Below are 16,496 nucleotides of genomic sequence, written 5' to 3'. Positions count from 1 at the left end.
AAAGAGAGCACTCTGAGCTTTCAATGTAAAATTACCAATATCATAGGGGAGAGAACTCTTGCATCTACGCTGCTCATACCTCATTTCAGAACTAACTAGAAGTCAGACAGTGACTAAAAAATCTATTTAGTATTTTTAAAAGGAACCTCATCTTCTAGTATCACCAGTGGCATGCTCCATCCTCAGGTCGTCACCCACCACATCTATTGTGTATGGGTGGGTTCAACGCACTTGTTTAGCGGAGCTCTTATTCTAAGGGATCTCACTCCCTTAGAATAAGTGCTCCGGTGAGGATCCTTTTAAAAACATACGCTGGTATGGTCACCACCGTCTCGTCCACGGCGAAGATACCGTCGACGGCAGCAACATCAACTAAGACACCGTTGACAGCGACACAGCAGACGGCGACACACCGTCCACGACACCATCGACGATGGAGTTCCTACTGTTGACGTCTAAGTTCACATTTACATCGTCGATGGGACCGTGAAAATCACGAAAATTAACAAAAACAACTTTAAGGCCTGAAGTGACACCCAACAGCAAGGTTTCACGTTTGCCACCAAGTCACTTGTTGGACTTGGAAGAGTCAGAGAATGACAGACCTTTTGGGGCAGCTCACAGCCCATCAGAGCTTAGGGTAAAATACCAGGGAGAAGAAAATGAGGAAGAGCATTACTATCACCAATATGATGCCCCTCCCAAACAGCATTATAAACATTACCAATACCATCCTGATCCTCAGCCCAGGTATTATGAAGTGGAAAAGCCTGTGTAACTAGACCAGGATCACCAAGCCGTGCTGCAGGATTATAGAAAAAGATTTCCTGACCCTCCACAGGAGCAGCCAGTAGCACCAGTTCAGCCTGCCTTTCCTGCTACGCCAAGACATACTCCTCCGCCTTTAATGCCCTAAATGACACCTGCCTTCAACAAAGCGATGCCACCAAGAGACAATCAAACGTCTTCAGAAGATGAAAGGGAGGAAGACGAAATCCCTGATCCCCAACATCCACAGGATTAGTGGGATGACTACCTTGTCCCTACTCCGTCACCTCCACCACCACATCCTTCATACTCTCTCCCAGAGGACATGACCTGATTTCCACGCTGCAACACGATTTCATCTCCCAATGTCTGTTAAGCAGTCAGCCAGTTTTCTTTATGATTTCAGGGAACAAGCAAGGAGTTGGTGCGGGCCATCCCCATCATTGGCTATGTTTAGGAGGAAGGGACTATAATAATGAAGAACCCACCTCGTTTAGACAAGTAGTACAAGGCTCCAGAGGGTTCCCCAGCTTGCCTCATGGGTCATCCCAAACCTGACTCAGTGACCTCTCAAGCAGCGCAAAGATGTTCCAAAGACCCTTTTGCTCCCATCTCCGCGCAGCTAGATAAAGAAGGCAGGCACTTGGACAACATAGGGAAAAGATTCTCCCCCATGTCTACCATCACCGTTCGAGCTTCAACTCGCTAGCATTCCTGGGTCGCAATGACAGAAAAATGTTGTCTGATAGTCTAGTCGACTTGGTGCTTGATTACAAAAAGGTGGAAGGAAAGAAGCTCCTCCAGGAGGGTGAGCACACCTCCTCAGAGATTAAAGATTGCGCGATTGACATCACCTCCCCAGGTCTCCGCCAATTTGCCGGAGCAGCGGTCTTGAGATGCCAAAGATGGGTTAAAGCTATGCCCTTTAGACCAAAGGTCCAATCAAAGTCTTGGACATGGCCCACGACAGAGAAACTTTGTTCGGAAAACATATAGATGATGCATTACTGGCAATAAAGATGGACACTGACACCGTTAGGTCTCTTGGCATCCTTCAATTTAAGAAGTTGCCCTTTTAGAGGGCTAGAGGAAGAGGTTACTCTGCCTACAGAGGGGGTTATCAACAATGCCAGCAATTTCAATCGCAATGTAGGCCCGCTTACCAACATCAGGCGTACCATCAACCACCCTCAGCAGCCTATAACAAACAAGGACCCCGCCGGAAGCAACCCACCCTAGGGTCAAGATACAGATGGTAAACAGTAACCTAGATCAGGTACCGCCTACATCCAATCTAACCCTTCGAGTGGGTGCGAGTATCTCCAACTACCTCACTCAATGGAAAAAGATAACATTGGACAAATGGGTATTAGATTTAGTAAACTATGGACATACCCTGGAGTTTGTAATGAGACCACCAAACAACCCTCCAACCCTTCACTTACTGAGGAAAGAACCCCTAATAAGGCTGGCCAAGGGTGCAATAGAAAAGGTTCCTTGTTCTCAGAAGGGCATGTGATTCTACTCCCATTTCTTTCCTTGTACAAAACAGGTGAATTTAGTCCCATCCTAGACTTCAGGAAGCAAAACAAATTCCTATGCAAACAATCTTTCCATATGATTACTATCTCCAACATCCTGCACCTGCTAAACAATGGAGATTACATGGCCTCTTTAGATTTGCAAAATGCATTTTCTACATTCCCATACATCCCAAGCATTGCAGATAATTCCACTTCACCATAGCTGGTAGCCATTACCAGTTCTGAGTCCTCCCATTCGGCCTCAAGTTAGCTCCTTGGATAATCACCAAATGTGTCACCCCTGTGGAAGCCACACTCAGGAAACAAGGTCATCAGGTATTCCCCTACCCAGATGACTGGCTGTTAAAAGCCTCAAAGTACCAAGACCTTGAAGTATCTATCAACGGGGTTACCTTTTTATATTTGAAGTGTAAAAAGCCTCAATAACAAAGCAAACTGCCAAAGCTACCAACGCTTGCCTCTAACTGTTTCACCGACTGGGCTTTGCATTGAATGAAAGGTTGCTGTCGCATGATTGCTTATAGTTCAAGTTTAGTCCTTTCTCAAAAAAGACAAAGACAAGCTATCAGACAGACTTGGCAATGCCATTATAGCCTATAATACTAATAAATGCTGCTTTACTATGGTATTGAGGGGCTCCCACTTTGACAACGGGGAATGATTCAAGCATGTGAATCTATGAAAGATACCAATACTGGAGAACTGCAGTTGCTACTTACCTGTAACCGTAGTTCTCCAGTTACAGGTAAGGAACTTATTTTCATCCTGATCATTTTGCTATCTTAGCACATTCAAATGCCTCTTGTGAGAGTTCAGTGATGAAGCCTCAATCTCTGTGTCTTTGAGGCCTTCTTCATCAATAGCAATCAAGATGCTGAAGTCTGTCAATTTTTCTACATTATCAGTAGATTAAGTGATGACCTCTTCACAATTGAGAATGATCCTGTCACCGTGATCTCACTGACGACTTATTGTCATCAAGAAAATCGACAAAGGTCTCCTTATACTTCAAACAATTTTAAGTTACAGTAATTACAATAAAACCTGCAACATTCTTATTATTGAGGCCACCTGCATCCTAATTAGCAACCACATGAAACTAAAAGTAAATGCTGACAGCCTTGTCAGTCACAAAAACACTATATAGAGGGTCAGAGGAAAATTTTACAAAGACCATAAAGGATTCAACCCCCCAACTTCTTATTCAACAAAAACACAGGAATCCATAGGTCTTAACAACCAAGATCTTTAAAGAGTTCATCTGAGAAAAAACGCCACATTCAACACTGCTTGATTCAGTATAACCAAAACAAAAAAGTGCAGAGAAGTAATGAAGTGAAAACGTCAGACTTGAACCACTTCAGGATTATTGGTGTCCCATCATTGCACATTCAACTGCAAAGGGGATCTTTTTCTTATTACTCTAATTAAGAGTATTTATTAGTGCAGGGCAAAAAACTAGTAAAAGAAAGCCAGGATAATGTATCCTTAGTGGCTGAAACTTGTTGACCGCTGAGACAGTGATACATTTCTAACTGTCCCCCTTTTCCACTCGCACGTTGGTTTTTAGTAGGACGACACTTTGGAGATCACGTCAAAAGAATCCTTGTGTCATCTCTCTGCTGTCTATCCTATTTTAATATTACACTTTACACTCTTTTATTAGTTTTTGCACTGCACTAATAAATACTCTTAATTAGAGAAATAAGAAAAAGATCCCCTTTGCACGTCCTCTTTCATGTTGGAACTACATAAGAGGATACAACTTGATCTTACTCTTCTCCCGATTAAATCAAGGGTGGACGTGAGATGGTTGTTTTGGAATCCCAGAGGATGACACTAGGCACTTGAATGTGCAATGATGGGACACCAATAATCCATCATGCACCTGCGGCTGAGTTTGTCTGCCCTGGCGTTCAGTGAACCCGCCAGGTGTTGAACCACCAGGGATACGCCCTGATGTTCCAGCCATGTCCAGAGGTGGAGGGCCTCCTGACATAGGGTCCACGACCCCACCCCACCCTGTTTGTTGCAGTACCATATGGCGGTGTTGTTGTCCTTGAACACCTGCACTACTCTTCCCCGGACAGAAGGAAGGAATGCCTTGAGTCAAGATGGATCCCCTGGAGCTCCAGAAGGTTGATGTGGAGCCCGGACTCCGCCAGTGACCAGAGCCTTCTGATCTCCACCTCTCCCATGTGGCCGCCTTGGTTAGATCTATTTGCCACCGAAGAGAATGCGCAATGTCAGCAATTCTGCGCGTTGGAATTTCCAAGGCGTCACTCGCTCCGCGACGCTTTTCGTTGCGAGTGAAAATGCGGTCTGTTGTACTCCTTTCCGCCTATACCACTTCTACCCAGAGTGCTGAAGAAGATCAGGCGCGACTAAGCCCAAGTCATTCTTGTGGCTCCGGATTGGGCACGAAGTGTCTGGTATCCCGAGCTACTCGACATGGCCATCGATCCTCCGACCCGTCTGCCTCTTAGGGAGGATCTTCTGTCACAGCAACAGAGGACGGACCTTCACCCAAACTTGTCCAGCCTCCACCTCCTTGAGTGGAGATTGAATGGCGGCAGTTGGCGTCATTCGACCTCCCTCCCGAAGTCTGCGATTTAATCTTGCCAGTCCGACGTCCCTCCACTAAGACGGTATTTGTGGCATGGTGCACACCAAAGGCTGTGGATCCCCTTTCTGCCCCTCTTACTGAGGTCCTATTGTTCCTCCTTTCTTTGGCCTAGCAGGGCACTATCAAGGTCTATCTCTCGGCCATCTCTGCTTTCCTTTGGCTTCCAGATCAGCCTTCCCTTTCAAGTCCCTGGTGGTAAATTGTTTCTTGAAAGGCTTAACTCATTCTCTTTCCTCCTAGTCCCTTAGTTATGCCTCAGTGGGACTTGAATCTAGTTTTAACTTATTTAATGTGTGCTCCCTTTGAGCCGCTTCACAACTGTCCTTTGAGATTTTTAACTCTCAAAACTGCATTCCTGGTAGCCATCACATCTGCCAGACGAGTGAGTGAGATCCAGGCGCTTTCTTCAAAGCTTCTTTTTCTATCTGTGCATCCGGACAAAGTTTTCCTCAGGACTCGTCCATCCTTCCTGCCCAAGGTTGTCAATGCCTTTCACATCGGGCAGACCATCACTTTGCCCCCCTTCTTTCCGCCTCCCCATCTTTCAAAGGAGGAAGAGAGGCTCCACCGTCTGGACCCAAAACGTGCACTTTCCTTTTATCTGGATCGCACCAAACAGTTCCGGGGGATGACCAGCTCTTTGTTGGGTACGCGGGCGCCAAGAAAGGTCGGGCTGTACACAAGCGGACTATCTCCCGATGGGTCATTTTGTGTATTAAAATCGGCTATTCTTGGCAAAAAAAGAGCCTCCAGTAGGGCTGCGCACCCAATCCACCATGGCCGGCAGCAACTGCTCTGGGATGAGGCGTTCCTCTGAATGACATATGTCAGGCAGCTACGTGGGCTTCGTTGCACACTTTTACAAAACACCACTGCCTTGACAGTCAAGTCTGTAGAGATGGCTTCTTTGGCCGTTCTGTTCTCCAGAACTTCCTGGTGTGATCTTGGTTCGCAGACCCTCCTCTGGGGTTGGTATTGCTGGGGTATCTATTCTAAGGTAAGGAATCTATAACTAACCTGTTTCTTTCAGATGAACAAGTTACTTACCTTCGGTAATGATATATCTGTAAGAAACATTAGTTAGTTATAGATTCCTTACCGCCCCACCCATCCTCCCCATTCGGGAAACTGATTTCTAGGGTTAAGGTTATCCTTTCAGGGCCCTAGTTTTGTGCACCAGTGGTCAGTGTCTTGCATGGCTCTGCGTTTCTGGCGTGAAAAGTCGTGTGCAGAACTAACGTCTGCACGCGAGGGCAGCATCTAAGTAGCTACCGCGACATCATCCCGGTGCCCCAGCCATCCTCCTCTGTCGGCAAACTGATTTCTAGGGTTAAGGTTATCCTTCCATGGCCCTAGTTTTGTGCACCAGTGGTCAGTGTCTTGCATGGCTCTGCGTTTCTGGTGCGGAAAGTCGTGTACAGAACTGACGTCAGCACGTGAGGGCGGCATCTAAGTAGCTACCGCGACATCTTCCCGGCGAAACGCTGCCAACGACGAACACGGAGCCGACTGATGTCACCTTCTGCAGAGGTACTGCTGACTAAAAATTTTCCGGATCCAGTCTGACGCCTGGGGGTAATTCTAAGGTAAGGAATCTATAACTAACTAATGTGTCTTACAGATATATTGTTACCGAAGGTAAGTAACTTGTTCGGTAATGCCAATTCTATCATTAGAGATATCTATACCCATTGTAAAAATACTGCTTCCCCTTTCCACCATTGAGACCCTGGGATGCTCTGGCATACTTGGTTTTCGAAGCATATGAGAAGGATGATGTAAAGTTGTTGGGATTCCAGATGACTTAAGTAATCAGTGGCGCTCATTGGTAGAAAACAATGGAGACAAGGAAAGGAGCATGTTGTTTTTCTTAAGAACTTATCAATAACTTAAACATGATACTAAGGTTTCAACAGAGCCCCTTCAACACCTGCACTAAATTATTTCTCATCCCCTAAACCTAGACTTGCATCTAAATCACTTTAGCTAAGGATTAGCACTCAAGTTGTGTCTCCCAAACCAATACATTAAATTAATGAAGGAAACCTTACATTTTCCTGAAAACACAAGTGCCTCAATCCCAACTTACAGGTGCATCTTTTGCCAATATCTTCAAAACCATCAGTCAAGTCATTTGGGCTATTAAGACTATCAGCAGTGCTTCCCTGCTAATTATCTAATAATACTACATAAGCAGTACCCCCCTTTGTACCTTTTTTTCACTAACTATGGATAAGTAATTACTAATAGGACCTCTAGCACTGGTCACACTTAGGTCCTTTCTAGGAAGAGGAAAAGGCTCTGATGCATATACGCTTGAGAGCCTTTGCGCCTGAATACTTTGCAACATCACTTGCTTGTTTAACCTCTTGTAATTTGTCTGTGAACCATTAAAGCACTCTCACCCCTGTTACGAAGGTGTTGGATAAACCTGGTCAGGGTAGTAGCTCCCTTTGAGTATTAAAGCATTCCATTTCTCACACAATGCAATTCTACCTAAAATGAGCGGAATTACTCAATACATTTATAAAAGTTCCATTACATTAACATATTTAAGTGACAGATCTGTACCTTATAAGCAGAATACACTTTTACAGCTATCATACCATGTCTCATTAGGTCAGACAAGTGTATCTGTATGCACAGGCAGCACAGGAGGGGGGATCGTGACCCCCCCCCCCTCCCCACCAGGCCTCCCAACTAACATGCTTTCCAACTAACATGCAGTACAGTGTACAAGGATTATTGAACATATGATTCCGCCTTTTGGAACTCCTCCTCACTGTCATTCCTTGTGCTGGGGAAACCATACGGTTCTACAGCATTTATTTGTAGAGACCATTTCCTTTCTTTTTTCCTTGCTTTCATGCGCATTTATATCAGAGTATATTTGATAAGCAAGCATGCAAGTAGTACCCTCTGTTACTGATCTTGCAGATATTGTACCAATTCATAAACAGGCCTATTTTCCCTACACTGTCATATCCTTCCTATCACCACCTCTGCTTATCGACATAAGACAATACATCAAATTGAATTTCACTTCAATCCACCCATCTTATCAGGATCATTGCAGTCCTTTCAGGGAACCAACTTCCTCTCCTAGTGTATAGTGAAACATACAAGCTTCAGTTCTAACTGCAGATTGGCCTGACCTGGCTTGGTTTGGCATTGCCACCCTCATCTTTTTAATACTCTAGGGAATCTTATCTTTCAACAGTCCCAGTTACTCACTGGCCAGCTTTAAACAGTGGTCAGTCCAGTCTAAATGGGGAGCCCTGCATGGTGCACAACACCCCTATAATACCGGGCTCCACCTGGATTCTGCTTCTCTTAAATTTCTCAACCTTTAGAGGATTGACACGTACCTTATAAGTATGGACCACATTTGTCTGCACTTATGAGTATTAATGGGGCAGGGTAGCACCTACTTGGCCTTAGGGGCATATTTTCTGAGGTCAGCTTCAACCATACTCTGGAACTTACTTACCAAAAGCCTCAGGAATGGCAGGAATTACTTTTCCTTTTGAAAGAAACTAGTAACATGGCTCTTTCCTCAATCTAAACATCATTGAAGCACTAATCAGTGCCTATTTCACTCAGGAAGTAGCACAAAATCTTGTGGTAGCAGGGTTGTCTATAAAACCATTTTACTTTCCAGTGAAAGGTACCAATGTAATGTTATGTTAGGTTATGCAGATTTGAAGAGCTCACTGTCACCCAGTCTGCTATTCTGGTACTGAGCAGGTTTTAATCTAAGCACACCTAGGACCTGGTAGGGCTACTAAAAAAGTCAGGTCTTCAGCTTCTTTCAGAATTCAAGGAGTGAGGAGGAGATGCTTCTGTCTAGCGGAAGGTTGGTCCGTGCTTTAGGAGCGATGTAGGAGAAGACTCGACTGCCAGATCTGGGCTCTGTGTGCATGCAATTTGTGCAAGCAGGAGTATGGACGAGCGGAGGTGTCTGGAAGGTTTGTTGAGGTAGGCTGGGCCAGTGCTATGTAGTGCTTTGAAAGTGCGGGTGAGGAGTTTGAATTGTGCTCGTGTGGCATTGGAGGGTGAGAGTGATTCTGGCCATTGAGTTCTGTATGGTCTGCAGCCTTTTGGTGAGTATTATGTTGATCCCAGCTCAAAGGCTGTTCCCATAGTACAGCTTGCTTGTGACTAGGGCATGCATGACGGTTTTACAGGTGCTGATTAGTAGTCATTTAAAAATCATCCTCACCATTTTCTCGTCATGGAAGCATGAGGTGTTGACGGCATTGACTTGAGCGGTCATTTTCAGTTTGGTCACAGTGATAATCCCAAGGTTCTTGGCATGGGTGGTGGGTGCAGGTGCTAGCTTTAGCCACCAGGTGGAATCCCACGGTGATGTGCTTCCCAAAAATCACAATTTTGGTCTTGCCAGTGTTCAGCTTTAGACAATTGGTTGAGTAATTTCAGTCATGCAGGTATTGAACTTGATCTGCACATTAATTGTATGGTCCATTAGGGGGAGATTGAGTTGCATGTCATCTTCATAGGAGAAGACGTCGATACTATGAGAGCGGATTATGCTGGTTAGAGGGATCATAAATGTGTTGAAGAGGGTCAGGCTCAGGGAGGATCATTGTGGAACTCCACAGATAAGGTTGCAGGCATCTGAAGTGTACGGTGCCAGGCTGATTGACTGGGTTCTCCCAGTCAGGAAGGAGCAAATCCATCGTAGTGTGTGTCCTTGGATTCAAATATTGTGTATGCGTTGGATGAGAATGGGATGGGAGACTGTTCAGAGTTCAAAAAGTACTTTATTCGGTTAAAAGACAATAACCATAAAAGCAACAGCATGAAATTTACAATTTACACAGAGAAATTTAAAAAATAACAAGTCTATTATATTTCATTAGCACCAATTGTTTTCCGTAATTTAAATACATGTTTAAAAAAAATTAAAACTACAGCAACGGTTAAAACTGTGTCCATTCTCTGACATTCTAAAAAGGCTGGGCGGCATCTATTTAAATTCATTTCTTTAAGGAATGGGATTATAAATTTCCTACGAGGCATAATATAAAATTTACAAAAAAATTAAATATGAATATCAGATTGGGGCGAGGAATCATCACACGGGCAAGTAGATAAATTTCGCGACCATGAATTCATTTCTGGGAAGGACAAGAGTCTAAAAACAATATTTAATCTAAAACGGGTCAAGAGAAATCGATCATAATTAGACATCGGCAGAGTTAAGTATGGCTGTACTTTATCGTCAGTTAATAACAAGAAGTGCGAGGTAACTGTCTTTTTATTCATTTCCTCTCGCCTTCTCTTGTCTTCGAGGTATTCCAAACACAGTTTTTTCAGCAGTTTTCTGGGTATATTTCCCATTGAGAGTGGGTCCTCGTAGTATTGTCGTCAACCAATTTGGATCATAAAACGTTTAACGTAATCTAGCCAATCAAATCTACCCACGTTTCCATTTTTAATACGTCCTGCCACATAGCCGGATTCATGACACATTCGTTAGTTGTCCATACTCTATGCCACAGGAGGATGGGTTGTGTTCTAATTAAATCCGAAATATGAGGTTGACCCAGTTCAGTATGGCAAATGTAGGTCGAAACACTTTGTGGTACTGCTAGGACGTCCCTCATAAATGTATTTTCGGCTATTTGAATTGGTTCTATATTCGAATACCCCCAAAGACCTGCGCCGTACAGGGCTACCGATGTACATGTGGCATTATATATAATCAAGATTTCTCTTATTGGTTTTTGACCCAACTTTTTTATAAAAGTCTTTAAGGTCATTATTGTTTTTTGGAACAAAAGAGTTCTGGCCTTTACAGCACTTGTCCAACCCCCAGATTCATGGAACAAAATACCCAGGTAAGGGAAAGTAGTGGTATTTTCCAAAGGAACGTTATTTATAAACATTCTTTTCATCTGTTTTCCAGATCTTGTGCCACAGTTCATGGAGAAAGTTTTACTACAATTGATTTTTAGATCTAGACTCAACATGAACTTTTCAAATTATATTATCAGTTTTTGTAGGGCCAAGGGAGTACGAGCCATTAAGACTGCATCGTCCGCATACAAGAGTGCAGGGATAGATCTCTTGCCAACCCTAGGCATCTCCCTGCACTCCTGCAGGAGACGATGCTCAAGTCCATTTATGTAGAGCAGAAATAGGAAAGGGGCCAGAACACACCCCTGACGTACTCCACGTCCCACTCCAAATTTTCTGGTACATTCTCCCCCACTACCATATTGGACTGAAGCTGTAGCTCCTGAGTATAATTCTCTCAGAAAGCAGATGATGGGATCTTCCATGCCCAGCCCTTTCAGGATTACCCACAATTTAGTATGTGGCACACAGTCGAATGCCGACGAGAGGTCGACAAACGTAAGATACAGACGTTCACCTTTTACCCTAGTATACTTTTGTTGAACAATCATTAAATTTAAACATTGTTCAACGGTTCCCATGCCCTTCTGGAATCCATACTGTAGGTCGCTCATTATTTCATTCTCCTCCGCCCAGTTCTGGAGTCTTGCCAGAATGATTCTTCCAAGGATTTTTACAGATGAGTCAAGGAGGGAGATTGGCCTACAACAAGCGCAGTTTTGTCTGTCTCCCTTCTTATATATCGGTACAATAACCGAGGTAAACCAAGACGGATTAAGCCCCTAGCTAGTGCTGCATTAAAAAGCTGCACCAGCATAGGGCCCCAGATCTCAATATTTGCTTTGTATAGATCTGCTGGGATCCCATCAGGACCTGCGGCCTTGCCTCCCTTCGTTGCTTTCAGACCCATCATGACTTCCTCCAGAGTTATCACCAATTTTTCAGCCCATAATCCACCATTACCCATTATAAAAGGATCTATAGTATGAGATTCATCTTGGGATCTATAAAGGTTTGAGAAATTCTCCACCCAGTCCTCCTCAGTATTTGCTATCTCCATACGGGCCTTGAGATTGTCAAAGAGGAAAGGGGTATTGACGGCCCTCCAAAATGCGGATGCATCCTTCGACTGTGAAGCCTCGCAAAGGGCTTCTAGGGCCTCCTTTTTTATAGCATTTTTTCAATTTTTTAAAGCCTCATTATATGTTTTCCTCAACCCTCTTATTTCTAGCGGGTCTCGGGGTGACCTGTGAATAGCATGTTTCAAGTCAGTTAGTGCCCTTGTACATGCATTGTCGAACCAACTTTTATTGCCCTTTGTCCTTTTCTTCGCCTCCACCCGCAGACTATTTTTAATTTCAGAAGCTATTATGTTAAAATGCTCTATTATCTGCTCACTATGAGACTTCTCCCCTAGGCAAATTGCGAAACTATCTGAGCAAAGGTTCAGCAGTTTCGCGAGGAACATTTCTGGGACGGCCTTACCCCATTTTAGAGTGTACCCATTCTGCCTCCCCAGAACTACATCAGGGACTGTACGTAAAGGGAGCATGTCTTCATGATGTTCAAAAAAAGGGTTTTCAACCTCTATTATTTGGGGCAGATGATCACTTAAGGGTAACTCTAAAGTCTTTATCCTATTAATCTTATGACTAACTATTTGAGGTAATAATAAAATCAATAGTGGACGATGCTCCTCTACCAATAAATGTAGGCCCGAAGGGAGTAGGTTTTTGATCTATTTCGTTGGCGTATCCCAGGTCATACATGAACAGTATTTCATTTAGTAAATCCCTGATCAAGGAGTGGTCAAAATGTGTTAGATTGATATCTTGCTCTAACATTAGGCCACAAATCCCCTGTTTACCCTTTGAGCAGAGTGGACAATTAAAATCCCCCCCCCCCATAAAATTATCAATTCCCTATTGTTCTTGTCAATTTCATGTTGTATATCGTCCCTAAGCATTTTCAGGGTATTGGGAATTTCATCTTTCAGAATATTATTGTAAAAGTTTATGACAACAACATTGATTCCCTTCTTAGTGCTTAGGGTTATTACTTGATAGTAACTGGATTTAGGGATAAAATTAACTTTCTCGTACTTGAGCTGGTTTGAAAGGAACGTAATTAAGCCTCCCTTTGCTCTTCCATGTTGACCCCCCACGGACGGAGTAAAAAAGCTTCTATAGCCGCTTATATACACTGGATCAATAGACCAGGTTTCTTGGAGGGCCAAAATATCCCGACCACTTATGACAGTTTCCCAGGATGGGTTTTTAATTTTATTCCTTAATCCTGAGACTGTTTAATGCTCTGGAGAGGTCTAGCAGTGTGAGGGCTGTAATGTCTCTTCTGTACAGAGTTGTGCGAATGTCATACAATGAGGGCTGTTTTCATGCTGTGGTTGGGTATGAAACCAGACAGAGTGGTGTCAAGTAGTTGGTGGTCGTGGAAGTATTCTATGAGGTGTCTGTTGATGATTTTCTTTAAGACCATGGCTTGGAATGGTAGCAGGAAGATCAGTCTGTAGTTGTCGACTAATGATGGGTCCTCAACTGTTGCGGGTTTCCAATCATCTTGGAAGGTCATAGAAGAGGTTGATCATTCAGAATGGGCATGAGTATGGTGCTGATGAGTTGCAGTCCTCTGGAGTTGGTGTGGTGGAGGCACGTGGCCAATGGGACCCCTGACTGGATGGACTTCATGGTAGTGGCAGTTTCCTCTGGGGTGATGATGGGCCATCTGGTTGGCATTGGTTCTTTGGATAAGATTAGGAGGCATTTGCAGGTGAGCTTTAACTACAGATAGGTAACTTTTACTTCAAATGATCTCGGTTCAATTGCTTCACCAACTGTGTACCTCGCTCGATTGGATAATTCTCCAGGTTAGGTAAAGATCATGAGATAATTAGCAAAGCAGTATATAATTAAAGCCTTCTCACCACAACATTGCGAATTTATATTCCATCTGATCATCATTCCTTCACTCTGGTTGAGCCAGTACCCTCCGGCTCTAGCGTAGTTATTTTTCCCCTCTCTGTCAGTAGAGGATATTTGAACAGAGCCTTTGCTCTCCTATACCTTTGACACATTGTGTACAATATTTAATATTACATTAAACAATCCAGAATCCTCACTTGAATTTGGAGAATTAATCATCTTGCATCTTCCTCAATGGACAGGTCAGTAATATGTTATAATGTCCGCATGACATTTGCTCATGTTTTTTTGGCAAAATGCAATTCCTTCATCTCACTCTAGATGAATTAAGTTAGACCCTAGTGGATAAACTTAACAGAGAAAATATGGCATGCCGTAGTCTAATCTGTTAGTTCTAATAGATATTGTATCACTTCATCCTCTTTGTGACTTGCATTTCTCTCCTTCTTCTTCTCTTGTAGTTTGTAAGTGGGACTGGGGCCTCCTCTAAGCATGCGGCAACAAGGCTTCCTGTGGCCTCTGCTACTGAACATAATCCTCCATGTATGACCTAAATGTCGATGTCTTTCTTCTGTACACTGTACCTCTTACTGCACTGTAACCCTAGAGCTGCTAACTTGTCTGTTCATTCTGTCTCTGCAAGATATTTACTAATGTAACAACTCATGTGTTTAGACCTTTATCTCTGTAAACAAAAGATATCTGTTGTATATTTGTCTTAAGGCACTCTGTGTGTTATTACCAACATAGGATTATCTCTGTACAAGGAAACTGTCTAATAAAAGATGGCATTTAAGAAATAAAATATTCGGCTTCAAGCTGTCTTTATATGCAAAGTGTTCCAGAAGCTGTTCCTCCACTTTAGTTAAGTACTTGATGGTGTTTTGTTGGGTTTATAGGAATGTGACTTGCCTGCTAAACTCTGAGATTTTGGTTAAGATTGGAGCTCTCCTCTCTGCAACTGATGTGCTTCCCTCAACTGTCTTTGTCCTCTTTATGGTCAATTTTGTGTATTATTTTTAATAATGGTAGATATACCCGTGTTAAGATGTGTGTTCAACTAGTAGTTTTCTTGGCTGTATCTTGTCATATCACACCTCACCCTCCCTCACACCCAAACTCCTACAAATTATTTTAGATGGCTGGAAGAAGAAAGAACACATCATTTATACCAACCCCTTTTCTCTCACCTCCTGATCCTGGACTAGTTCAGTTTTTGGGATGAATGCCTGGATACACTCTCCAGCTATAAAACCCATGACAGGTTGACTTCCCTAGGTCTATCACAGCTGGTAAATATTCCCTCATATAAAGCAGGTGGCAATCGCGATCATGTCATAACCAACTCAAAAACAATCAGAGTAACTAACACTGAAAAACTCCCTTGCACTGGCCATTTCCATATCAATTAAATTCAAAGAGATCCCCAACAATGCAGGACACAAATCACTCGCTGTAATCCAATTATAACTTTAAAAACTCCAACCCCTCCTAACGATGCAGAATATCTATGGTTGGAATTTAACTTATCATTAACTTCCACTTTAGATTCTATTGTCCTTGTAGAAACTTAATTGACTTAAACTAATGGACTGATTTAGAGTTTGGTGGACAGGTTACTCCATCACAAGCATGACGTAGTACGCTGTCCGCCAAACCCTCTGTCAAGCCACTCAGTTGTGAGTTGGGCTGACCGTCTGTTTTTATATCCACATTTTTGTTTAATTAATTTGGGTAATTTACTCATTTAATATACTCTACATATATACATCATAGAAATTGCAAATAATTATTCATTTACAATCTTAGTTTTATGATAACATTTACAGTCAAGTGTGTTTTTCTGTCTCTTATATCTTGAGTATATGCCAAGGGAGTTGTCAGCCTGTCGGTTGACTGACAACACTGCCCCAAAGTCAGTGTAAGGACATCAGATTGCTTCCCTATTTAGAATCGACCTTTTGATATTTTTATGGTCAAGCCATGTGGTAGTGCATACGAGACAATCTTGTTTACAAAAAGAGCTTGGAGCCCACCCTTTGCTTACCAGACCACTAGACTGCTGTTAGACACATGTCCCTTGCCCTGTCCATAAATCTTGGATTTCATTCATATATAACTCAATTATTGCTGTCCCTGCTTCCACAAAAATATAAAGCCATGTTACCTCAAGCTTTGTTTTTGTGCTGTATTTGGGTTTAATTTTATGACATGCTGCTTACTTTATGTTGTGCTTTCTCTTGCATGGTGAAGTCACATAAAAAAGCTCATTATGAAATGAACTGGACAAGTTTACGTAGAAATAAAAAAAAATTCAAATGGCAGATGATGACGATGATGCATAAGAGTGTTGTGTAGCCCTGATTTTGATTAGAAGCAGTTTTGACAGAAATAATTATAAGACAGGATTTTTAACAGGCACCATTTTAAATATATTTAAAAGATGCCATTGTAAATATATTTACTAGTGAACAATATAATAGCATTAAAGCTTACCGGAGGCATTTTTTTTAAAGTAACCCAAAAAATTATTGGTAAAAGTTCAGTCCAGTTTCCCTGAAAATGCCCTGGTTTTATTACTTTGTAATAGAATAAAGGTTAGATAACTTTGTAACTTTTTGAAATTTAGCAAATATATCTGTGCAGCAAAATGAAGTTTACACTGAGGGCAAAATCTGAAGGGCCAAAGGAAAATTCAAACTGCCACCTGTGCAAAGCAATACCAATAATTCGTTT

General features: G+C 42.7%; 1 protein-coding gene across 1 annotated transcript in view; it reads left to right on the top strand.

Moving 5' to 3' along the window:
- KIF5A (kinesin family member 5A) overlaps positions 1-14,565 on the top strand; it is a 660,796-nt gene extending 646,231 nt beyond the window's left edge. Inside the window, exon 29 of the mRNA XM_086966580.1 lies at positions 14,222-14,565. The gene's annotated coding sequence lies outside the window, so the exon portion shown is untranslated. The remainder of the gene's footprint in view (positions 1-14,221) is intronic.
- The last annotated feature ends 1,931 nt before the right edge of the window (positions 14,566-16,496 follow it).

The sequence above is a fragment of the Lissotriton vulgaris genome, chromosome 1_1 (assembly GCF_964263255.1).
Source record: "Lissotriton vulgaris chromosome 1_1, aLisVul1.2, whole genome shotgun sequence".
Lineage (NCBI taxonomy): Eukaryota > Metazoa > Chordata > Amphibia > Caudata > Salamandridae > Lissotriton > Lissotriton vulgaris.
Note: the sequence above shows the minus strand (reverse complement) of the source record. Positions and strands in the feature narration are given on the sequence as shown.